Raw genomic sequence first — 27255 nt, forward strand, 5'->3', positions numbered from 1 at the left:
TCAGAGGACCTCGGCCTCAAGATGCCGACCCATCAAGTCTTCAATGGTGTCGTGACGATGAACTGTTTGAAGCCAATTACCAGTTTGCAAAGGTTTTAGCAGCACAAAACAAGAAGGAACTTGGGATTGACTTCAACCCAGGTCCAGCTACTCCAAGGCTGGATGGCAGTCGTGAAGCCGAGTCAAACCTCATTGGCCCCTTTGAGGACTTCGATTCATACTTTGCACATTGTGCCACTCAATGGACCACTGTTGAAGATGCTATTGAGGAAGAGGAACATGCTGATGTTCCAGAGCCCCCGAAGCCAAAGAAGAAGGCAAAGGCTTCAAAATCTTCTGCCGTCCAAAAGCTTCAAGTGTGAAGCCATTGAAATCTGCACTGCCTAAATCCAGTGTGCACTCTGAGGACTTGTCTCGCATCTCTAAGAAGTCCAAGAAGCCCAAGAAGATTTGTGGGGATGACCTCATGCTAGCAAACATTCTGCGCAATGAAGAGGATGTCATAGATCTGTCCAGTGATGAAGATCTTGCTAATGATGCTCTGGAAATGCTTATCAAGAGCAAGCAGGAGGCCAAAATCTTCAAAGATTTGCCTCTCTTTGATGCTGATATTCTCAACAACTTCTTGAATACACTTCTCTCAACATTGATGATCTGCAGCTGCCAATTGACATCAGCGTCACATTCCAGGGCTGCATAGCCAAAGAGCTTGTTATCGATGAAAAGATTGTTGAGTTGAAAGACAAAATAAACCATGAAAAGGCCCTCTTCAAGAAGCATATGGCCAGGTTGAATGTCACTGAAGTGCAAAACTTCAAGCAAATGATGATTGACCTCAAGGCTGAGTTCCAAAAGAAACGTGATGAAGCCAAGGGCTCACGTGAGTGCATGAAGTACTATGTTGAGAAGTGTGTACAGGCTCATAATGAGGCTATGAAGAGAAAGGATCTTGGGCATCCAGTCATTGACCCCAAGCTGGCTGCCCAGAATAAGAAGCCTGTTGCCGCTGAACCCGAAGCCCCAAGGCAGGAAAGACCAAGCATTGTCTTCCCTGCCAGCATGGCTGGCTCGAAACCAAAGGTCCCTTCAGCAACTTCTGAGAAGAAGAAGACGAAGCAGGCTGAAGCTGAAGCCAAGAAGCGAAAACATGATGATGCTGCTCCATCCAAGAAGAAGCTGAAGACAAAGCCTTCCAAGTCTTCTTGGAAAGAACATCCTGCTCCCCAGAAACCATTGCTCGTTGATCCCATTTCTGTTGCACTGCCAGCTTCCACCAACTATGAGCGTCGTCTCATGCATGAGTGTGTTACCACATAGGCTCATGGGTCTGAAGATATTCCAGCCGCCGACAACATTGCAGCTGAAGACAATGGTCGTGAAGACAATGTTGAAGATGATGAAGTCCTTCCTTAGTTCCCTTAGATCATGCCCAAACAGTATCATCATCTGCTCCCACGAGTAGTGAACAGATAAGCATTGGCGGTCCCACGACGCCAATCACACAAGATGATTTATGGGAGGAGCACCACCCCAACACTCCGCTCCATGAAGTCATTCCTCGCACTCCACCAACTCAAGTCACAACTCCTGTAACTGAGACTCCACAAGACATGGAGAAGACCACTACTTCACCAGAGGCGTTTCCATATTTTTGAAGGCTTCGCAGAGGCCCTAGGCCCACAGTCTCCATGTCGAGCATTCCCGAAGAGGACGTGCAAAACACAAGCTCAGTAGCACACCAAGTGTTCCCTGAAGCCATCCCTTCCGAAACTGCTCAAGAGTCTGAAGCCAAAGAGGCTGAAGATATTCCGGCTGCATCAACTGATGAAGAAGAAGAATAACATGAAACTATTCCCCCTACCATTGAACCAGTTGTGAATGAAGGTGTGATTGTGAGAGACCCCCCACTTTCTGAAGCCACTGAAATTGAAGCCAATGACGTTGTCATGGCTGAAGATAATGTGCAACCCGGAGCCAATGATGCCAGTGAAGACAATGTGCAACCATCCACCTCGGATGTGGCTGCTGCTTCTCCTGTGCCTCACACTATGGAACATGCGTTCTATCGTGGTGAGCTTGTTACTGTCAAGTGTCCAATTATGACCACCACCTACTGCTCCTGGTCCCCAATATGACTATCATGTGGAGCGAAGGCCTCAGATGTAGAAGCCAAAGCCCAGGCTCCCAAGGATTCCCAGTGCTGTAACCACCCAAGGCGCCTTCAGTGTGATCAGCTTCAGAGAGCACAACACATTCTTTGACAAGGCCAAGAACCCTTACAAGAAGCCTAAAATCTCATCTAACAGGTTCTGGAGCCACCAGCAAAGGAGCTACTATTCATGCATTCTCTCCAACCAAGACATGATCTTTCCCCACAAGCATCTGGATTGTGATGCCATTGCTGGGCTGCCATGCCTTGAAGAGGCTCTTGACTGCTTTCGAGAAGTTGGTCTCCTCCCATCTGTCGTCGACAAGGAGCACTGGAATGAAGAACTTCTGCTGCAATTCTATGCCACTCTCCATATATCAGGCTACAATAGGGATCCGGAGACATGGATCCTTGAGTGGATGCAGGTGATATTCATCCTGAAGCCAAAGCTCAAGATATCATCAAGCTCACTTCCCTTCCCACTCCCGGTGATCAGTATGAGCCAGGTTGTCAGTACTATGTGCAAGAATTGCAGAGTTTCTTCCAGAAGCCTGAGCCCAACATGAGTCAAATGCTCAGTATGATGATGCCATTGCCAGTTGATGCTGAATACCCCAAAGAATTCTATGTCAATGACCTCGAGTATCTGCCCCGCACTATCTATCACATTCTAAGGCATACTCTGTGGCCAATCAAGGTCTTTCTCCTCACGCCAAGATTGAGGGCACCATGAAGACATTGTCTTCTATATCATCAATGGCATCAGATTCAATACTCAAGATTTCTTCATCCGTCAGTTGGCTGCCTCAGGAATTGATCTGTTTGGCCTCAAGTTCTATGCTCCATGGGTTATGCGGCTCATTAAGCTTCACTCCACAATCAACTTCAAGCTTCAGCACGCAACCATGTTGTATTACTGCCTGAAGTGGATATGTCTCATGAAGCCATATACCTTGAGCCTGTAAAGGAGCCTATTCGTGAAGACAATGCTGCCTTCCAAAGCTTCACTCAACCAATTGAAGGCGTTCATGTGCCGGATCCTCCTGCTCCTGTTGGTCCTCTTGCTGGTCAGCTTCATGTGCCGCATCATTCCAACATGGATGCAACAACCAGCATAGTCGCTCAAGGGCCTCAAAAGCGTGCTTGTGTACTAAATGACAGAGAGCTTCCAGTGTCACTTCATCAGAAACAGGATATGCATCATGACTGGATAAAGCGCCAAATGCAGAGTCTTCTTGTTGATGTCAATTGCATTCGCAACCTTGCAACCAAGAACTCATTTGTTGCTCATGAAGCCTGTCGGCGTGCCTGGAAGAGCCTCACAATGCTCTGTTCTGAAGACGATCTTCAAGCAGATGGCTTCACTGAACGCTTCAAGTTTGACTCCAGTCCTCCATAGTTAGCAAGTTGGCGTCCAACTTCTTCCATTGAAGATTCTGAGTATTCATCTTCTGCTCCAACTATTGTTGCGCGAGTGTGACGCCCCCGATTCAATCGTACACTAATATACACGCAAATGTGTACGATCAAGATTAGGGACTCACGGGAAGATATCACAACACAACTCTAGACACAAATTAAAATAATACAAGCTTTATATTACAAGCCAGGGGCCTCGAGGGCTCGAATACATTAGCTTGAATACAAACGAGTCAGCGGAAGCAACAATATCTGAGTACAGACATGAGTTAAACAAGTTTGCCTTAAGAAGGCTAGCACAAAAGCAACATCGATCGAAAAGGCAAGGCCTCCTGCCTGGGAGCCTCCTAACTACTCATGGTCGTCGGCGTCCGTCACGTGGTAGTAGGCACCCTCGGGGTAGTAGCAGTCGTCGGTGGTGTCGTCTGGCTCCTGGGCTCCAACATCTGGTTGCAGCATCCGAGAAGAATGGAAAGAGGTGGAAAAAGAGGAGCAAAGCAACCGTGAGTACTCATCCAAAGTACTCGCAAGCAAGGATCTACACTACATATGCAACATTATTAAAGGAAGGCTGTATATGTGGACTGGGCTGCAGAAATGCCAGAATAGAGAGAAGGCCTAGACCTATCGAAGACTAGCATCTTCTGGAAACCACCATCTTGCAGCAAACAGGAGGGAGTAGAGTAGCATAAAGTAAAGTAGTAGTAGTGTTATCAACCTCGGCCAGAGATCCTTTCTCGACTCCATGCGAGAAAGCAATCCCAGAGCCATACTATCCATTTCTCATCTCAAGTATCTAGTTCTAGTTGTATCGATCGGGATACAACTCCAAGTGTCCGTTACCGTAGGACAGGCTATCGATAGATGTTTTCTTCCCTGCAGGGTGCACCAACTTACCTACCATGCTTGATTAACTCTGGCCGGACACACTTTCCTGGGTCATGCCCGGCCTCGGCCAAACAATACGCCGCAACCCGACCTAAGCTTAATAGAGAGGTCAGCACGTCGGACTAAACCTATGCCCCCAGGGGTCATGGGCCATCGCCCCGGGAACTCCTACATGTTGCATACGCGGCCGGTGAGCAGACCTAGCTACCTCCTTAAAAAGGCAGGAGCTTACCAGTCCAACCCGGCGCGCGCCGCTCAGTCGCTGACGTCTAATAAGCTTCAGCTGATGCATACGATGCAGAACGCCCATACTATGCCCACGTGATGGTTAGTGCTATCAGGCTAGAGGCCCCTTGGATCAAATATCCAAATCGTAGTGGATTAGGAACGTGCGGTAACAAGCAGAGACCCATGAAAGATGTGACCCCGTTGCCCCGTCTAGAGGACTTGCGGCAAGGGCTAAGAATGCCCGGCCACGCCTCATAATTATCTCGCGGGCACCTTCCAGGTAAACCCGTCTCCACATCACTCGCGGGTACCCCTCAGGGTCGACACGCCTTTCCAAGTAACAGTTGTAAAGTCCAAGTATCTGTGTGTCCAAACATCAGGGGGAAAACCCGAGGAATCACCCCCGATAAATTCCATTCGATGTAATCATCAAGGTGAATGTAAGAGGAATCACCCTCGAGGTTCACACTTGAGGGGTTGCACGACAGAGTCATATCAGAAGTGGTTAAGGCGGAATCACCCTCGATGACCACGACCGAATAGCTACCCTACAGGGTTATCATCGGAAGTGCTGTAGAGGTCTCACCCTCGTCACTCGATAGTAACCCAGCAGTGTCGAGCAACTAAGGGGAAAGTGATGTGCGGTGTCGGGGCCTGGTCTTCGATCCCGTTGATCGGGTCTTCGATGATGAAGCAGGGGCAACAAGGACAAGGTGGGGGTCATTAATGGATCACTAACCAACCTATACTAAGCAGTTTAAGATAAGCAGGTAAGGTAACAATAAGCAGGTTACAAAAGCAAGCTATGCATCAGAATAGGAGCAAACAATAACAGTAGCAAAATCTAATGCAAGCATGAGAGAATGGAATGGGCGATATCAGGATGATCAAAGGGGGGGCTTCCTTGGTTGCTATGGCAAGGAGGGGTCGTCGGTGACGTAGTTGATCACAGGGGCAGCATCGGTCTCGGGGTCTACCGGAGAGAAGAGGGGGAAGAAACAGTAAATATAAAGCAAACATAGCATCACAAAGCATAACATGGCAATATGATGTGCCCGGTGTGACCTAACGTATGGCTACACGATAAAGGTGAATGGGGAATTCAACCAGGAAGGTATTCCCAGTTCTGGACCTGTGTCAGACAAATGACCGGAGGGGGAATGTTCCATGGTCAGCATGCTAGGGGCATGTGACAGATGAATGGACGGCGTATTTGGATTCGTTGGATTTTTCTGAGCAACTTTCATATATAAAACATTTTCATCCGAGGTACGGTTTATTTTCTATGAATTTTCAAAGATTAAAACATTTTCTGGAATTATTTAAATTAACATAAAAGGTTATTGCACCATCATAACGTCAGCAGGTCAACCGCAGCTGTTTAGGTCAAACCTAGCAGCTGGGCCCCACTTGTCATAGAGAGTGGGTTAAGTAACTAAGTAACAGTGTTAATCAGCTAGGTGGGGCCCTATGTTAGTGGCTAATTAACCGATTAGATTAGGTTTTAACTAAAACCGAGTTAATTAACTTAACTAAACGGGACGGGCCCACTAGTCAGTGGCTGCAGCGCCAAGTCAGCACAGTTGACCGGGGTCAAGGGGTCAGTTGGGGCCCCTGGGACCCACCAGGCAGTGGCCCTAGGGGTGGCCCCCGGTCGGCCACGTCGGCGCTGCCGACATTCAGCCGTCGGCGACACAGAGAGGCGGCGGAGGCGCTCGGGAGGCCGTATTTCGCCTACACGGGGCCAAAACGGACGCGGCCGACGCTGTTCGAACGGGAGCGGTGAGCCGCAGCTAACCACGATGGTGGTCGGCCCCGGGGCGGCCGGAAACGGCATCGGCGTGGATCACGGGCGGCGGTGGCCTTCGGGCGCTCGACGGAGATGGTGCTTCGGGACACGGCTTGCCGCGCGGAGCGGCTCTACGGGCGGCTGGTGCTCACGCGCATCCATTGCCGCAGTCGACAGTAGGCGGGAGGCAATGAGCTCACCCGAGACGAGCTCACGGCGGCGGCCGGAGCACTGGCCCATCGAGGACGGCGCCAGGGGGAGCGGGAGGAGTAGCGGGCGCATGCAGTGGGGACAGGCGGAGGTGCTGAGCACGACGGGGTGGTCGGCTGCGAGCTCCGCGAGTCGTGGCCACAATGACGAGCAGCACCGCGGCGACGAGCTCGGGCACGACGGGGAGGAGCAGCTACGGGGGGGCGGAGGGAGAAGAGATGCGCGAGGAGAGGGGAAAGGAGTCAGAGCTCACCGGGAAGGCACAAGGAGGCCCGGCGACAACTTAGTAGCAGCAGGGGGTGGCCGGAGTGGAAGGTGACGGCGACCACCAAAGCGGAGGAAGGAGGCGATCCGGCGAGGCAGAGGGGCTCCGAGGCCCGTGGCCTGGTCGCGGTCATCATGGCCGAGGATGAGCGGGGCTCCTGGACGCAGGCGGACGGAGGACGGTCGCCGGTGGACACGTGCACGGCGAGGCCGCAGCGATGGCTATGCTTGGGCCGGCGCGGTGCAGCAGATCTGGGGGAGAAGTTGCTCAACGATGACCCCAACATCTTCACCGCCTGGGAACGCATAGACACTCTATGTCTTCAAACCTTTTTGGTCATTCTTGACAAAAGGGGGAGAAGCATGTGAATTTATAGTCTTCAAATGGGTCCATATGGGTCGGGTGCTTATTTTTTTGCTAAGTTTTACAACTCTCATTCTTGAACTGCTGGCTTTTGTGTTGTAACACTTAAACCCTTGATGGTCGTCTGCTTCCTTCTGCTACTACCGTTTGTTGCGATGATAAATTTTGCATGATGTCATTCTGTAGACGCCGAGTTCTCATTGTGCATATCATTATCTTCATTACATTTTTTGTGTCCACGATGAATTGTCTTCATGAAGTAAGGGAGATTTCTACAAAACAAAACCTGCATGTGCATTTGCATTCAAAGGCGAAATACTTGCATGCACATCTTCAGGGGGATCCCCTTCATCTTCATGAAGCCAATGACCACGTTCTTTAACTTACACATATTTTTATCCCCGTTGAAAACTTCAACTAGTTTAGCATCAATCACCAAAAAGGGGGAGATTGTAAGTGCATCTAGTGCCACCCCTAGTTGGTTTTGGAGTATTGATGACAAATGTGGTTGAGGGACTAATGTGTTTGTGAGAATTGCAGGATAACACAGGTAGAAGTTCCTTGTTGCAATTGATTCGGTTTTCCCACCAAAGATGACCCCTAAAAATGTATGAAGACAATGAAGACAATGGTGGTTCGTGAAGACATTCACGTTGAAGATAATGACATGTGAAGACATTCACTTGAAGACTATGGAGTGTGAAGACATGGTTTATTTTGTAGTTTCCTTTTCTTCTTTATTGAGTCATATGAACCACCGTACTGTTATGTGGGGTCCAAGTGAACAAAGTCAGAAGACTGACGTGATGCTCAACCCAAATCCTATGTCTTCGAGTGAAGACGATGAGAGCAAATCCTATCCAGAGTCGGATGAGTCAGCTTTGCTTGTAGCCCAAGCCAAGCTGCCGCATGTGTTTGAAATCCGACCATTGGACACGCATCAGTTCCTTAGTGACCCAAGGTCATTTCTGACATATTATGCCGGGTTGCCTCCTGGCTATAAATAGCACACCCCAACACCATAAATTGAAGGTTGCTCAGAGTTAGTGCACGTCTTTTGTCGTTTGAGAGCAACCCATCTCCGAAGCCTTTGAGAGAGAGAGAGAGATCCTTGCAAGGACAAAGCCCAAAACACCCAGAGCTAAAGAGTGTTAGGCATCACTGAAGTCTTTCTGTCCGCGTGACCTGAAGACTTGTTACACTTGAGGACTGTGTATCCTCACGCCAGTTAGGCGTCACGTTCTAAGGATCCAAGAGTCATTGTGGATCTCCGGTGAACGGAGTTGTAGCGACCGGACCTCAAACAGTCTAGTCTCTGTGCATCAGTGTCATCCCTGGATCGGTAATGCTGACACGCACAATACTTGAGGATTTATAACAGAGTTTCAATCACACACTTATTACATCGAATGTCTCAAAAGATAACTTATTACAATAATATGGCTTAAGGCCATCTAAATAAGATAACAGTGGAAGGCTTGAAAGATAAAGTGAGTCCATCAACTCCAACGGCATAGCTGAGTGAATGACAATAACCTATGGCACCTTACTCGTCGTCTGAAAAGTCTGCAACATGATATGTTGCAGCCCGAAACGGGTCAGTACATGGAATATGCTGGCAATGTAACACAAAGAGTAATGAACAGTATAAATGCTATCACTACATGCATATATGGCTGGTCAAAAGCTCTATGGTTATAATTTTGCATAAAGCCAATTTTTTCCTACAACAAAGGAGTAAATTTTATTTAACTATCATGGTGGTTGTTAAACATTGAGAAGGTTCCTCCAACTCAATCCCAATTAAGCAATATCAATTAACCCAAACAAATTAATTTAAAGTGATGAGAGCAACATGATAATCTAAGAACCAGATACTCAAGATGTCCATAACCAGGGACACGGCTAACCATGATTAGTATGTACACTCTGCAGAGGTTTGCACACTTTTCCCCACAAGACTCGATCTCCTCCGTTAGATTTCTTGCACTACATGGTGTTTGAGAAACGGATGACTGAGACACAGTCTTTCAGAAACATTAACTCTTTACTCTGGATGGACAGTTACACCTACTTTCCCCTACATCTGCTAGCCCACCACTGAAAGAGGTCATGCAACCTACTCAACTATGCTAGAGCCCATAATAGCCTGTGGCTGCACAAGGAAGTTTCTAGCATGAATAATCTTATGATCCCTTTGAGCCTGGGTGGAATTCCATAGGGTGATCACACGGGTACTCCGAGATATCCTAGGACAACACTAGATTCTCCAGGTGCCCGCAACCAATCCACCCAAATGTGTATTTAACTAGCCACCTAATGTTAACCATTAATTAACGAATCTCACATCTGTCATCGATACACTCACCCAATCCACGTCTACGAGCATAGCATAGCAATCCTGAGCATAACGTAGAAGTGACTCCCAAAGGTTTGATAATAAAAGGGCAATACGTTCTACCTCATCATCTACTTCCCAAACCCACATGTTAAACAGATCCTAACCATGCAATGTTTGAGGACTGAGACTAATGCATAAAAACTGGGTAATAAAGGGGTATGATCAAAGTGTTACTTGCCTTGCTGATGATCCGCAAAACCTAGAGACTCGTAGTAGCACACTTCGCATTCCGGGAATTCTATCGCAAACAAACAATAACATACATAAGCACTCAAACAAGAAACACGGGTAAAACTCAAAAAAGAAGATCTAACCAGAAAGTTCAACTGAAGAACTCCTGTTTGCAAAAAGAATCAAATCAAGCGGAGCAACGAAACACAAACTACGAACGAAACAAGACTCATTTACTAATCTGGACTAAATTCAAATTTTACAGTACCGAAATCATGTTCAAGTTGGTTAAACAGAAAGAGGGCTTCGAGATGAAGACTTAGGCGCTTGTTTCATCTAATTTGGATAAACGAGCAAAAAGTTACACTAGATCGAAGATCAGGGCAGAAATCGCGATCGAAAATAATCGCAAATAAAACCCTGGAAAATAAAACGAGACGAACAGGCTAACAAATGAACGTTCGTTAACAGAACCTAATTGGTGAACAGCGTTCGTTAAAATGAATTAACGGACGAACATCTGCTAAATAACTAAACCAAAAAAACCGAACTGATCTATTCTAGAAAAAACAGATATAGGTTTTTAAAAATACCGAACAGTTTTGAAAAAAAAATGAAACGGCGGCGGCGACGGCATGTACCTCCGGTGAGGTCCAGCGGGGCGGGGCGGCATAGGCGGGGCTGCGGGTGGCGGTGAGGGGCGGCGGCGGCGGTGGCGGCATCGTCGGCTATGGTGGCGCGGGCGGCGGCGACTCGCGGTGCGGGCGGCAGCAACTGCGGCGACGGGCGGCGGCGACTATGGCCGCGGGGCGGGGCGGTGGTTGGCAGGGCGAGAGGCGGTGGGGAGGGCGCCTTATAAAGGGGGTCGGGGGGTTCCGACTTGGGGAAGGGGGCGGCTGGCAGCGTGGCGCGGGTAGACTGCGGGTACGGGAGGGAGGGAGGCGGCGGCGCTAGGCCGGCTGGGATCTGGCCCAGTTCGGTCCGCGGGAAACTTTTTTTTAAATAATTCCCCTGAAAACAGAAAAATTCTAATAAAATATAAAAAAATCCTAAAAATGCCAAAAACAATTTTCACCGTGAACAGTTTTCTAGCCTAAGAATGCAATTTTGAAAACATGCATATTTTTTCTAATTCAAATAAAATAGCAATAAACTCCAAATAAAATATAAATTTGATTTTAACATTTTTTTCTCCAATATTTCTTTTATTTTGGGGAAGTAATTTTATCCCCTCTCTTTTATTTCATTGGAAATGTTTTTGAAGAGGAAAAATAGTAAAAACCAAAATGATCCTCTTTTTAATATTGGAGAAAATTCAAATATGAAAATAAACGAAATCCCCAACTCTCTCTATGGGTCCTTGAGATGCTTAGAATTTCTAGGATCTACCAAAATGTGATGACCCACCAGTATAGGGGATCTATCGTAGTCCTTTCGATAAGTAAGAGTGTCAAACCCAACAAGGAGCAGAAGGAAATGATAAGCGGTTTTCAGCAAGGTATTCTCTGCAAGTACTGAAATAAGTGGTAACAGATAGTTTTGTGATAAGATAAATGGTAAAGAGCAACAAGTAACAAAAGTAAATAAAGTGCAGCAAGGTCGCCCAATCCTTTTTGTAGCAAAGGACAAGCCTGGACAAACTCTTATAATAGGAAAAGTGCTCCCGAGGACACATGGGAATATCGTCAAGCTAGTTTTCATCATGCTCATATGATTCGCGTTTGGTACTTTTATAATTTGATATGTGGGTGGACCGGTGCTTGGGTACTGCCCTTACTTGGACAAGCATCCTACTTATGATTAACCTCTATTGCAAGCATCCGCAACTACAACAAAAGTATTAAGGTAAACCTAACCATAGCATGAAACATATGGATCCAAATCAGCCCCTTACGAAGCAACGCATAAACTAGGGTTTAAGCTTCTGTCACTCTAGCAACCCATCATCTACTTATTACTTCCCAATGCCTTCCTCTAGGCCCAAATAATGGTGAAGTGTTATGTAGTCGATGTTCACATAACACCACTAGAAGTTAGACAACATACATCTTATCAAAATATCGAACGAATACCAAATTCACATGACTACTAATAGCAAGACTTCTCCCTTGTCCTCAGGAACAAACGTAGCTACTCACAAAGCATATTCATGTTCATAATCAGAGGGGTAATATTGTGCATAAAGGGTCTGAACATATGATCTTCCACCAAATAAACCAACTAGCATCAACTACAAGGAGTAATCAACACTACTAGCAACCTACTAGCACCAATCCTGGACTTGGAGACAAGAATTGGATACAAGAGATGAACTAGGGTTTGGAGATGAGATGGTGCTGGTGAAGATGTTGATAGAGATTGCCCTCTCCCAATGAGAGGAGCGTTGGTGATGACGATGGTGATGATTTCCCCCTTCCGGAGGGAATTGTCCCCAGCAGAACATCTCTGCCGGAGCCCTAGATTGGTTCCGCCAAGGTTCCGCCTCGTGGCGGCGGAGTCTCGTCCCGAAAGGTTCTTCTTCATTTTTTTCCCATCGAAAGACTTCATATGGGAGAAGATGGGCGTCGGAGAGCCACCAGGGGGCCCACGAGGTAGGGGGGCGCGCCCAAGGGGGCGCCCCCACCCTCGTGAGCAGGGTCTGGGCCCCCTGGCCTTCATCTTTGGCGACGATTTTTCTTTATTTATTCTAAGGTATTCCGTGGAGTTTCAGGACTTTTGGAGTTGCGCAGAATAGTCCTTCAGTATTTGCTCCTTTTCCAGCCCAGAATTCCAGCTGCCGGCATTCTCCCTCTTCATGTAAACCTTGTAAAATAAGAGAGAATAGTCATAAGTATTGTGACATAACGTGAAATAACAACCCATAATGCAATAAATATCGACATAAAAGCATGATGCAAAATGGACGTATCAACTCCCCCAAGCTTAGACCTCGCTTGTCCTCAAGCGAAAAGCCGATAACAATAAATATGTCCTCATGTTTAGAGGTAGAGGCGTCGATAAAAATAAAATACGGACAGGAAGGCATCATGATTACTTCATAACAGCAACATATATAGATTTTGTCATATGATTACTTATGTTCAAGTGATGATCTTTTCACAAAGCCAAAGTATGAATCAAAAACCTTATTGAGCACCAACAATTATAATCTCAGTCATTGAAGCAATTGCAATTTATCATAACATCGGAAAGAGTCTATGTCAGATCTTAAAAGCAAGTCCACATACTCAACTATCACTTAATCCTTCATAATTGCTAACACTCACGCGATACTTGTGGTTACACAATTTTAATCGGACACAGAGAAAGATAGGGGCTTATAGTTTTTGCCCCACAACCTTTTACCTCAAGGGTAATGTCAACAATAATAATTCACGCTCCCCACATCCAATTAGATATATATATCATGTTCTTTCCAACATGCTGAGCTTGCCAAAGGATAAAATGAAAAAGGAAGGGTGAAGATCACCATGACTCTTGCATAGGGTAGAGGATAATAATAAAAGATAGGCCCTTCGCAGAGGGAAGCAGAGGTTGTCATGCGCGTTTAGGGTTGATGCACAAAATCTTAATGCAAAAGAACGTCACTTTATATTGCCCCTTGCATGTGAACCTTTATTATGCAGTCCGTCGCTTTTATTGCATCCACAACAAGTTCGTACAAAGCTTATTTCTCTGCACTAATAAGTCATGCATATTTAGAGAGCAATTTTTTATTGCTTGCACCGATGACAACTTACTTGAAGGATCTTTCTCAATCCATAGGTAGATATGGTGGACTCTCATGGCAAAACTGGTTTAAGGGTATTTGGAAGCACAAGTAGTATTTCTACTTAGTGCTGAAGATTGGCTAGCATGAGGGGGAAAGGCAAACTCAACACGGTAGAGGAACCATGACAACATACTTTATCTCAGATGTAAGAGAACATAACTCATTATGTTGTCTTCCTCGTCCAACATCAACTCTTTAGCATGTCATATTTTAATGAGTGCTCCCAATCATAAAAGATGTCAATGATAATATATCTATATGTGAAACCTCTCTTTCCTTATTACTTCCTATTAGTTGCAATGATGACCAAAGCTATATTTGCCAACTCCCAACAACTTTAAATCATCATACTCTTTCTATGTGAAGTCATTACTTTCAATAAGATCAATATGAACTCTTGATTCTTTTTATTCTTTTTCTTCTAATCACCCAAGATCATGGCAAAATACTCAAGCCCTTGATTCAACACTAATCTTTATTATATAGCTCACGGACTTGATTACAAAGAAAGACCATAAAGTAAAACTCAAAACTAGATCATGCCATGACTTTATTCTACTAAATCAAGATACTACTAATAGGATCGAACTAAGAAAAATGGTAAAGATAGGAGTAGTGATGGTCATACGATACCAGGGCACCTCCCCCAAGCTTGGCAGTTGCCAAGGGGAGTGCCCATACCCATGTGATTATGTCTCCTTCCTTGTTGGCGGTGGAGGTGTTGATGATGATGCAAGCTTGTCGTCCACCTTCCATGGCATAGGCTCACCATCATAGAAGGATGATCGAGTCTCCGGAATCCTCAAATCTGCAGCCAAACTCATCCTTTTGAATCTATATTCATACTCACAGTTTTGGTTTTGCAGATCATAGATTTGGGCTTGGAGGTGGTCAATCTTCTCATGTAGCTTATAGATGGCTTCCTCTGTCTTCTTGGCATCCGGCTCATAGTTGTTGGTGAACTCCGCGAGCATCTTGTGGGTAGCATTGATTCCATGCTCCACCATCCCCTGGCATTTGAAAACTTGTTGCTCCATTGCTTCGAGCCTCAACTCCACGCTTCCGGTTCCCTTTGGTCCCTCAACATCGCGGATGTGCAGCAACCCATCACACATCTCAATGGTTTGAGGGTGTCACAGCACCTCTGTGAGGTAAGGGTTGATAACCTTCTCGAAGAACTTGTCCTTGGAAGCACTTGGGGTCGTCATGATGATCTAGACCTGTCAGAAAAACAGCTCGAAACAAGAACATGGGAGATTTGCGTGATACGAGAGTCAAAACCTTCGGGAGTATATATAATGAATTTTTACCGACCAAAATACGTATCGTGCAAGGAAACGGAGTCCGGAGGGCACACGAGGTGCTCACGAGGTAGGGGGCGCGCCCAGGGGGGTAGGGAGCGCCCTCCACCCTCGTGTCCTCCCCGGACTGCTACTTATTTTTCTATTTTTCTAAATATTCCAAAACGGAGAAATATTGCCTTAAAAATTGTTTTGGAGTCGGTTTACTTACCGTACCACATACCTATTCCTATTCGGAGTCTGGAACATTCTGGAAAGTGTCCCTTATGTATTCCTCCGGGGTTACGGTTTCAATAACATTAGTTTCAACATTTATAGGATTACCTGAGATATAGTGTTTGATTCTTTGACCATTCACCACCTTCGGATTTGTGCATGCGAAGTTGTTGATTTTTATGGCACCGGAACGATAGACCTCCTCGATAACATAAGGACCTTCCCATTTGGAGAGAAGTTTTCCTGCAAAAAATCTTAAACGAGAGCTGTATAGCAATACATAATCACCTACATTAAACTCACGCTTTTGTATCCTTTTGTCATGCCACCTTTTAACTTTTTCTTTAAACAGCTTGGCATTTTCATAAGCTTGGGTTCTCCATTCATCAAGTGAGCTAATATCAAATAACCTCTTCTCACCGGCAAGTTTGAAATCATAGTTGAGCTCCTTAATAGCCCAATATGCCTTATGTTCTAGTTCGAGAGGTAAATGACATGCTTTTCCATAAACCATATTATACGGAGACATACCTATAGGATTTTTATATGCAGTTCTATAGGCCCATAATGCATCATTCAGTTTCTTGGACCAATTCTTTCTAGACCTATTGACAGTCTTTTGCAAAATTAATTTGAGCTCTCTATTGCTCAATTCTACCTGACCACTAGACTGCAGGTGATATGGAGATGCAATTCAATGATTAATGTCATATTTAGCAAGCATCTTACGGAAAGCACCATGAATAAAGTGTGAACCACCATCAGTCATTAAGTATCTAGGGACTCCAAACCTCGGAAAAATAACTTCCTTAAGCATTTTAATGGAAGTGTTATGATCAGCACTACTAGTTGGAATAGCTTCTACCCACTTAGTAAGGTAATCAACAGCAACTAGAATATGAGTGTAACCATTAGAGGCAGGAAAAGGTCCCATATAATCAAAGCCCCAAACATCAAATGGCTCAATAACAAGTGAATAATTCATAGGAATTTCTTGACGTTTACTGATATTACCAATTCTTTGACATTCATCACAAGACAAAACAAACTTACGGGCATCCTTGAAGAGAGTAGGCCAATAAAACCCGAATTGCAATACCTTATGTGCAGTTCTATCTCCAGCGTGATGTCCTCCATAAGCTTCAGAGTGACAATTGCGTAGGATCTGTTCCTGTTCATGCTCAGGTACACAACGTCTAATAACACCATCTACTCCTTCTTTATAAAGATGTGGGTCATCCCAAAAGTAATGTTGCAAGTCCTAGAAAACCTTTTTGTTTTGTTGGTATGTGAAACTAGGCGGTATAAATTTAGCAACAATATAATTAGCATAATCAGCATACCATGGAGTGCTACGAGAAGTACTTATGACATTTAATTGCTCATCAGGAAAGCTGTCATCAATAGGTAGTGGGTCATCAAGAACATTCTCTAGCCTAGACAAGTTGTCTGCAATGGGGTTCTCAGCTCCTTTTCTATCAACAATATGTAAATCAAATTCTTGAAGCAAGAGAACCCATCTAATGAGTCTAGGTTTCGCATCTTTCTTTTCCATAAGATATTTAATAGCAACATGATCTATATGAATAGTTACTCTAGAATCAACAATATAGGGCCTGAATTTATCACAAGCAAATACAACAGCTAAAAGTTCCTTTTCGGTAGTAGCATAATTTCTTTGAGCATTGTCTAGAGTCTTACTAGCATAATGGATAACATTCAATTTCTTATCAACTCTTTGCCCTAGAACAGCACCTACAGCATAATCACTAGCATCACACATAATTTCAAAGGGTAAATTCCAATCAGGTGGCTGAACAATAGGTGCAGAGACTAGTGCTTTCTTAAGTATTTCAAATGCTTCTACACAATCATCAGCAAAGACAAATGGTACATCTTTTTGTAATAAATTAGTCAGAGGCCGAGAGATTTTTGAGAAGTCCTTGATGAACCTCCTATAAAATCCGGCGTGACCAAGGAAACTTCTTATACCTTTGACATGACATCTTTTCAATAGCATCAACCTTGGCTTTATCAACTTCAATACCTCTTTCAGAAACTTTGTGCCCTAAGACAATACCTTCATTCACCATAAAGTGGCACTTTTCCCAATTCAAGACAAGATTAGTTTCTTCACATCTCCGCAAAACTCGAGCGAGATTGCTCAAGCAATCATCAGAAGAGGAACCATAGACGGAAAAGTCATCCATGAAGACCTCACAAATTTTCTCACAGAAGTCAGAGAATATAGCCATCATGCATCTTTGAAAGGTAGCAGGTGCATTACATAAACCAAAAGGCATACGTCTATAAGCAGAAGTACCAAAAGGGCATGTAAAAGTAGTCTTTGATTGGTCTTTAGCCGACACATGTATTTGAGAAAAACCAGAGTAACCATCTAGAAAGCAATAATGTGTATGTTTGCATAGTCTTTCTAGCATTTGATCAATAAAAGGTAAGGCATACTGATCTTTCTTAGTAGCCTTATTTAATTTGTGGAAATCAATTACCATCCTATAACCTGGGATAATTCTTTGCGGAATCAATTCATCTTTATCATTAGGGACAACAGTAATACCTCCCTTCTTGGGGACACAATGGACAGGACTTACCCACTGACTATCAGCAACGGGATAAATTATACCTGCCTCCAGAAGCTTGAGTATTTCTTTTCTTACCACTTCTTTCATTTTAGGATTCAAACATCATTGAGGATAACAAACTGGTTTGGCATCAACTTCCAAATTTATTTTATGTTGACATAGAGTGGGACTGATGCCCTTAAGATCATCCAGAGTATATCCAATAGCGGCACGATGCTTCTTCAGAGTTTTCAATAATCTTTCTTCTTCATGCTCTGAAAGGTTAGCGCTAATAATAATAGGATATATTTTCTTTAAATCAAGATAAGCATATTTAAGATTACCAGGCAACGGTTTAAGCTCAAACACGGGATCACCCTTGGGTGGAGGAGGATCCCCTAGGATTTCAATAGGCAAATTGTGTTGCAGAATAGGTTCCTGTTTAAAGAATACTTCATCTATTTCCCTTCTTTCATTCATGAACATGTCATTTTCATGGTCTAGCAAATAGTGTTCTAAAGGATCACTAGGAGGTACAGCTATAGAAGCAAGACCAATAATTTCATCCTTACTAGGCAATTCTCCTCATGATGTTGTTTACTAAATTTAGAGAAATTAAACTCATGAACCATATCATCCAAGCCAATAGTAACAACATTCTTTTTGCAATCTATCGTAGCATTAACGGTACGCAAGAAGGGTCTACCAAATATAATGGGACAAAAGCTATCTTGTGGAGAACCAAGAACAAGAAAATCAGCGGGATATTTGGTTTTCCCACACAAGACTTCAACATCTCTAACAATTCCCATTGGAGATATAGTATCTCTATTGGCAAGTTTAATTGTAACATCAATATCTTCTAACTCAGCAGGTGCAATATCATGCATAATTTCTTTGTATAAGCCAATGGGTATAACACTAGCACTAGCACCCATATCACATAAACCATGATAACAATGATCTCCTATTTTAACAGAAATAACAGGCACGCCTACCACAGGTCTATGTTTATCTCTATCACAGGGCTTAGCAATTCTAGCAGTTTCACCAGTGAATTGAATAACATGCCCATCAATATTATCAGACAAGAGATCTTTAACAATAGCAATATTGGGTTCTACTTTGACTTGCTCAGGAGGTGTATAAGTCCTAGTATTGCTTTTACGAACATCAGTTGAAGCTTTAGCATGATCCTTCATTCTAACAGGGAAAGGAGGTTTCTCAACATAAGAAGTGGGAACAATAGGATCATTATAAGTGACAATCTTTTCTTCAACTTTAATAGGTGTAGCTACTTTTACTTCTATGGGAGGATGATATTTAAACCACTTCTCCTTGGGAGATCAACATAAGTAGCAAAAGATTCACAGAAAGAAGCTACTATCTCAGAGTCAAGTCCATATTTAGTGCTAAACTTACGGAAAATAACGGTATCCATAAAAGATTTAACACAATCAAACTTAGGTGTCATACCTGACTCCTTACCTTTGTCGAGGTCCCAATCTTCAGAGTTGCGTTTAATTCTATCCAATAAATTCCATCCAAATTCAATAGACTTCATCATAAAAGAGCCAGCACAAGAAGTATCGAGCATGGTGCGATTATTATCAGAAAGCCGAGCATAAAAATTCTGGTGAATTGTCAATTTTGAGAGCTCATGATTGGGGCATGAATATAACATTGATTTAAGCCTCCCCCAAGCTTGAGCGATGCTTTCTCCTTTGCAAGGCCAAAAATTATATATATAATTGCGATCACGATGAACAAGGTGCACAGGGTAATACTTTTGATGAAATTCCAATTACAATCTTTTATAGTTCCACGATCTCGTATCATCACATAGCCTATACCATGTCAATGCGTCTCCCTCCAAAGATAAAGGGAAAGCCTTCCTCTTAATGGCATCATTGGGTATACCTACAAGCTTAAATAGTCCACAAATATCATCCACAAAGCGTAGATGTTCGTCAGGATGCTTTGTTCCATCTCCTGCGAAAGTGTTAGCTAGCAGTTTTTCCATCATACCCGAAGGAATCTGAAAAGCAGTTTCATTTTCAATAGATTCAGTAGGTTCAGTAGGTTGAGGAGCAACTCTTGGCTCAACTGGACGGGGTGAAGATACCCCAAACAAGCCCCTCAAGCAATTACTTTCCATGGTAACAAGTGACAGAAAATTTCAGCACACTAAATAAATTTTTCCTTACCAAATTCCACCTACCAAAGGCGCTTCACTCCCCGGCAACGGCGCCAGAAAAGAGTCTTGATGACCCACAAGTATAGGGGATCTATCGTAGTCCTTTCGATAAGTAAGAGTGTCGAACCCAACCAGGAGCAGAAGGAAATGATAAGCGGTTTTCAGCAAGGTATTCTCTGCAAGTACTGAAATAAGTGGTAACAGATAGTTTTGTGATAAGATAAATGGTAACGAGCAACAAGTAACAAAAGTAAATAAAGTGCAGAAAGGTGGCCCAGTCCTTTTTGTAGCAAAGGACAAGCTTGGACAAACTCTTATAATAGGAAAAGCGCTCCCGAGGACACATGGGAATATCGTCAAGCTAGTTTTCATCATGCTCATATGATTCGCGTTCGGTACTTTGATAATTTGATATGTGGGTGGACCGGTGCTTGGGTACTGCCCTTACTTGGACAAGCATCCCACTTATGATTAACCTCTATTGCAAGCATCCGCAACTACAACAAAAGTATTAAGGTAAACCTAACATAGCATGAAACATATGGATCCAAATCGGCCCCTTACGAAGCAACGCATAAACTAGGGTTTAAGCTTCTGTCACTCTAGCAACCCATCATCTACTTATTACTTCCCAATGCCTTCCTCTAGGTCCAATAATGGTGAAGTGTTATGTAGTAGACGTTCACATAACACCACTAGAGGTTAGACAACATACATCTTATCAAAATATCGAACGAATACCAAATTCACATGACTACTAATAGCAAGACTTCTCCCTTGTCCTCAGGAACAAACATAACTACTCACAAAGCATATTCATGTTCATAATCAGAGGGGTAATATTGTGCATAAAGTATCTGAACATATGATCTTCCACCAAATAAACCAACTAGCATCAACTACAAGGAGTAATCAACACTACTAGCAACCTACTAGCACCAATCCAGGACTTGGAGACAAGAATTGGATACAAGAGATGAACTAGGATTTGGAGATGAGATGGTGCTGGTGAAGATGTTGATGTAGATTGCCCTCTCCCGATGAGAGGAGCGTTGGTGATGACGATGGTGATGATTTCCCCCTCCCTGAGGGAATTGTCCCCGACAGAACAGCTCTGCCGGAGCCCTAGATTGGTTCCGCCAAGGTTCCGCCTCGTGGTGGCGGAGTCTCGTCCCGAAAGGTTCTTCTTCATTTTTTTCTCATCGAAAGACTTCATTGTCGTGGGGAACGAGCACCTATGGGGCAGGGCCCCTTTCGGTCCGGCAAGGGAGCGGAGGGCGCACGAAGAGCAGATCGAGGCGAAGCACGCGAGGGATTTTACCCAGCTTCGGAGCTCTCCGGAGAGATAAAACTCCTACTGCTGCTTTGTGTTTCTATTCTGTTCTTGCTTGAGAGTGTGGGTGTGTTGTGGTTCCGAATGAGTCGAACCCCCTCTACGTGCGCATGGGCCTCCTTTTTATAGTTTAAAGGGGTCACCGACAGGTGGCAGTGTAGAGAGAGGGGTAAAAAAGGTAAAAACGGGGGTTGGTACAACCGCTACCAACAGTGCCCCCTACCTAACTCTGACGGCAGGGGACAAGGGCATTTAATGCCCGTCCGGTCGCCCAAACAGTGCAAGCGCCACCGATCGCCACGATGGCCTTCTAGTCATCTTCACTTGTCACCTCGCACCGCTTGGCTGCACAGCTACCCGCCACGTGCACCAGGAGCGACCCTGCGGCGACACGTCGTCGGATGCGCTGGAGCGTGGGTGCAGAGTGGTAGCCTCGCCGCGGCAAGCGCCTTGCCGCGGTCGTTGTCTTGCCGCACCCGAGAACTTGTTGCTCGTCGGGTCTTGCCGGGATGCGCGGCGCGTCGCGGCAAGTTCTTCGTAGTGCCTTGGTTGGCCTTCCCGGCAAGCTCCTCTTGCCGGGGCCTTGTCCTTCCCGGCGAGTTACTCTTGCCGGGGCCTCGTCTTCTTAGTTAAAATACTTTGTTCTTGAATGGCATCAATATGAGCTACGGAGGATCTTGGCGGACGCCCGGCAAGCCTTGCCGCGGGACGCTGCGACTGCATGTGCACAAGTTCGGGATACTAAGGTACCCCTACTTTAGTACACCGACAGGAGCCCCCGTGCCTGGGCCATACACGGTGCCGAGCGCTGTTGGGCCAGGCCCAAAACAGGGCACGGGCACACGCGGCCTGGGTCCACACTAAATCCGACTCCGTACCCACCGCGCCCTCCCGTAACGGCACGCGTCAAACGCGGCGTCGTGGGAGAGATCATGGGCAATTCTTTAATCAGGAAAGGCGTAACGTCCGCCTCCCCTGTTTATAAGCAGGGGTAACAGGGCCGTTCCCCCACCTTCGCCACTTGCAGTTCCTTCCTCAGAAAGCTCCGCCGCTCCCCTCCGCTTCCCAAGCCGAAAGAGAGCCGCGCTCCGCCCTCGCCGCCGCCGTCGCTGTCGTCGCCGCCAACCTCCTCCACTGCTTCCGCTATGGCTCCGAAGACCGGGAAGAGCGTGAAGTCAGCCGTGGCGCTGCGGCTGGAGGCGCTGCGCAAGGAGCGAGCACTTTTCCCCCCCGAGCTCACCTCGAAGGCGCCGCGGGAGGAGTTCTATCTCTTCTGGTCGACGGAGACGCGGGTGCATCCGCGCACGCAGGTAATCTCCGCCGAAACTTCTACTTCGAAAAAATGTCCCAGGGGATACTATTTCTTCCCTCTGTTCTTCTATTGCGGGCTATGCCCACCTTTCTCCAATTTCTTCTGCGACATTATGAATACCTACGGGTTTCATCTTCTTGACTTCACCCCCAACGCCGTTCTGACAATGGCGGTTTTCTCACACCTCTGCGAGAACTTCGTTGGAATCTATCCCAATGTCGCCCTTTTTCGTCACTATTTCATGCCCCGGGCCGAGAAAGGAGAGCCATTGGCTGGCGGAATTGCCTGGGTCTCGAGGATCGGCATGAAGGAAGTTTATCTGGATGGGGAGCTCCGCAGCAAGTGGGATGAGTGGAGGGCGGAGTGGTGCTGGATTGTTGACGCAGATCCGCAACCCTTCACCAGTTTGCGCCAGACTCGAGTAGTGCGCGGCGGCGACTGGAGCGCTCTGGGGGCGAACGACGCCAAGCTGAAGATCGCCACCACCAGGATTCTGCGGCTCAAGCTTGCCGGGCTCACAGTTGGGGCCGTTGGCGCGGACTTTCTCCGTCGCCGTATCGCCCCTCTGCAGGAGAGGGGGATGCCTGCCTGGCTGTTTGGCGGCCCGGCGGATATCATGAGGCTGCGTCCAGGCCTCAACTTCAACTTCACAGTTCTGGAGCTTGACGGGATGCTGAAGGAGCTGTTCAAGCATGATGCCAACCATCCAGAGTGGTTCAGGCTGCCGCAGGGCGTCATCCCATTGTGCAACAACTCCCAGCGCGATCGCATCTGCGCAATGATGCCAGAGTGCGACTCGCACGGGATAAGCCCAACTTGGATGGAGCCCGCCGATGACGTCATGCGGCAATTCTTCGATGGCTTGATGGAGGTAGCAGTCCACGCCGACGAGCAGGGGCTCCTCACCCGCGACACCACCAACGACGAGGTGCGGTACATCGCCACCAGGGCCGAAGAGGCGGCGGCAGCCGCCGCCGCGGGCGAGTTTGGCTTCACGTTGGCGGAGGCAGGGGCGACCGAGGCGGCAAGCCTTGCCGACCGAGAGGACCTTGGTGGGGAGGTCGCTGGTGAGGGGGAGCCCGAAGCCGAGGCAAGCGAGCCTGCCGGGGGCGCAAGTGGCCAACCGTCTTCAAGCAGCTTGCCGCAGACGGGGCCCTCAGTGCAGCCCCCAGCTCAACCAAGGAGGCGCCTCCGTCGAGTTGGAGACACAGCAGGGCGGCAAGCAGGCCAACAGCCGCAACGTCGTGGGACGCGCTCCACCGCGGCGAGTACCGTTGCCGCGGGAGCGTCTCAGGCCGTGCCGGCAACTGAGGCGGGGTCTTCCCGGGCTGCCACGCCCGATCCTGCCGCAGCTCCCGGCAAACGTCCAAGGGAGCCTACTCCTCCTCCTCGCCGCGCAGAAAGGGTGCCAGATTTCGACCTCTCTGCGCTGAGCTCCGACGAGGAGGAGGAAGAGGAGGAGGAGTAAGGCTTTCTTCTCACTGTACTTGTTTTTCTTTGATCTTTATTATTGCTTGTCTTGTATCTGATTTGCTTCCCTCTGAATCCCTGTTCCATTTCAGGATTCTGGCCGAGAGAGCGGCGAAGAGGGCCAAGATTCCTGTGGTTGTCATCGAGGACGATCCTGCTGTGATGGCAGAAGACACGTCCGAGACCACCTTGACGGACCTAGTTCCTTCTCCTCGCAGCAGCCCCCAGCACAGCCCCCAGCGTAAGTGTTTGGTTCACTTCCTGTTGTGGGGCGCGCATGGGTGTTTCTTCTTTTGCTGACATCTTGATTGTTGATTTGCTCGTATAGGAGCAGAGCAAGCCCATCAGGAGGAACCAGAAGCCGCTCCAGATGTGCTGTCTGCTTCAACTACGCCGCCAAGGGGCGATTCTCCGACAAGGGAGCGCTCTCCGGCAAGAGAGCGGTCCCTGGCAAGGAGCAGTTCCCCGGTGAGGGGCGGGACCAGCGAGCCTTTAGTGGTGGAGCCCATGGTCACGGAGCCCAGCACATGTAACCTTCCTTGTCGGAAATCTTCCCTTGGGTTTTTCTTCTGATCTTCTTTTTGGATCTTTGCTTGACTTTTTCTTCCTCTTCCTGTCTTCTGATCCCCCTCTCACAGACCCGATGGAGACTGAGGCCACCGGCGAGGAAGGCGCGCGCGGCAATACTGAAGATGCCGCCGCTGACGAAGAAGAGGCCGGCGCTGATGAACCCGCCGACGAAGAAGCCGCCAAGGCTGCGGGTGCAGGAGCTGGCGAGGGGTCCGGCAATCGTACTGATGACCCGAAGGGCGCAGGAGCGCAAGGCGCTGCACCGACCGCCGACCCCTCCGCCGCTGATACAACGCCGGGCTCCGAGGAGCCCCAGCCAGGCGCCTACTTGAAGGCCGGCGAGGGCGTATGCATCAAGCTTCCCTGGGCGTCGAGGTCCAGGGCGCCGGTCGAAGGAGAAGAGTTTGACGGAGAAGTACTCGCCTCTACTGGGCTGGCAGTGGTTGACGCGCCCAGCAGCAGCAATGGCGAGTCCGAGGAGGAGCAGTTGCTCCGGAAGTTGGTGTCACTCTACCGCGCCCGTCAAGCGAAGCTTGAGTCCCGGGAAGCGCTTGTCGCGCGGGCGGGAGTTGACATAGAAAAGCATGCGGAGGAGCTCAAGAGCCGCAACCAGGAGGCCCTCCGATCCATTGCGGAAGAAAGAGAGCAACTTGACGAGGTGAAGAAGGCGTTCATCCTGGAAAAGGCTGAAGCCGAGGAGCAGCAGAGGCTCGCCGCCGAGGAGCTGTCCAGGCGGGAAGGTGAACTGACACAGAAAAAGGTTAATCTGGACAGCCACGAGGAGGAGCTCGAGGCCCGGGAGCAGTCACTTGGCGGGGCACTCAAGGAGGCGAAGGATGCCGCCGCGGCTGCTGAGGCCGCCAAGAAGGAGTTAGAGGTGAAGGTGACGCAGCTGGAGGCGGACATGAAAGGGAAGAATGAAGAGCTTGCCGCACTCCAGCGCGAACGCGAGAAGGATGCACTTGCCCATGGCAATCTGCAAGTTCGACTCGCCGAGAAGATCAAGGAACTGAACTCCGCCAAGGACTCGAGCGCTGATCTGAAGCTGAAGCTGGCCACCTTGACAGAGACGCTGGATGTCGCCAAGAGGCGAGAAGATGAGTTGAAGAAAGAGGTCAAGGGCAACGAAGAACTGCTGACGAGGGCTGCCGAGACTCAGAACACCTTCAAGGCCACAGTGGAGCTCTGGACGGAGGGCCTCGTCAACATCGCTGCATCCATCGACGAGGAGCTGGCGGAACTGGACTTGGCAGGCTTCGGGTACTCCACTGACGAAAATCTCCCGCCCAGCGCCAAGCTTACTTTTTTCTTCAAGGGCGTGGTGACGGCCCTCCAGCAACTCCAGGAAAGGATCCCGAAGAAGCTGGCGGACGAGTCGCACGCAATCTGCGCCAAGGTCTTGGAGAAGGTGTTGGTGAAGATACTCTTCCGCAACCCGGGCCTCGACCTCACCCGCGTCCTCAAGAAGCTGCCGGCGGGTGCTGATCTTGAAGAACTCAAAGCCATTGTCGCACCCATCGTGGACAAGGTGAATGAGGTCAGGAGGGTTGACGGCGAGCGCGTGGATTAGGCCATCCTTCTTCTCCTTTCCTTGTCACTGTTTATTTAAGTCATGAGAACAATTTAGTCAGTGCCGCAACAAGTTACTTTTTTTGTAATATAACTTTATTCTAGGCAATGCTTGCTATGCTATCTCCTTTACTAGGTCCTTTCTCTGTATGTTTTTACCCTACGCTTTTAGGGAACTTGCCGGCACGGGCACGCTTGCCGCGAGTGCTGAGTGCGGAACATCAGCAGCTCGCTGGCGGTGCCGGAGCACGCTTGCCGCGAGTGCTGAGTGCGGAACATCAGCAGCTCGCTGGCGGTGCCGGCTCCGGCAAGAAACCTTGCCGCAACTAGTTGCAGCACACTTAAGTTGTTGAGCGGACTCGAAACAAAGTAAGGGCGCAACTAGCTACGAGGAGGTTCCTCCGCGCACAGGTTTTTCATACAAAGCACAGTCATTCAAGGAGGGTAGCTTAAAATTTTAAGAACTGATCATGCTCAAACTTTGGCAACTTAGCTTTTTTTTTGTCATCTGTGTCCCGGCAAGGCCATACTTCTTTGAACGACGCCCGGTCCATACCCTTATCCTCTCCTCCCCCCCGGTGAACTTGTGGGCGAAGGAACCTTCTTTTTGAACAAAAGAAAGAAGAGAAAATAAAGATATGGAGCCTTAATGCTCGTTATTGCTTACCGGGGGCGAGTGCTGCACAAAGTGTCAGATAATACATGCAAAAAAAGAAAATGGCATGAAATTTGACAACATGTGCTGAGCACACGAACTTTGTGCACGGGATCTGCGCCCGGCTTTGTACAAAGGGTTACATGCAACAGTGGCAAGGCTTGTACAAAAGGTGGTTGCCAGAACAGGTTCCGGCAACCGCGCCTTATGGGTAAAACTTACGAAGATGCTCTATGTTCCAGGAGTTGCTCACCGGAAAGCCATCTTCGGTCTCAAGTCGGACAGCGCCAGGCCTAGTGACTCGTTTCACCCGATAAGGGCCTTCCCACTTCGGCGTCAACTTGTTGGAATTCTTGGAGGATTGAACGCGCCGAAGAACAAGGTCGCCTTCCTCG

Source organism: Triticum dicoccoides, chromosome 3B, assembly GCF_002162155.2.
Source record: "Triticum dicoccoides isolate Atlit2015 ecotype Zavitan chromosome 3B, WEW_v2.0, whole genome shotgun sequence".
In the NCBI taxonomy this organism is placed as follows: domain Eukaryota; kingdom Viridiplantae; phylum Streptophyta; class Magnoliopsida; order Poales; family Poaceae; genus Triticum; species Triticum dicoccoides.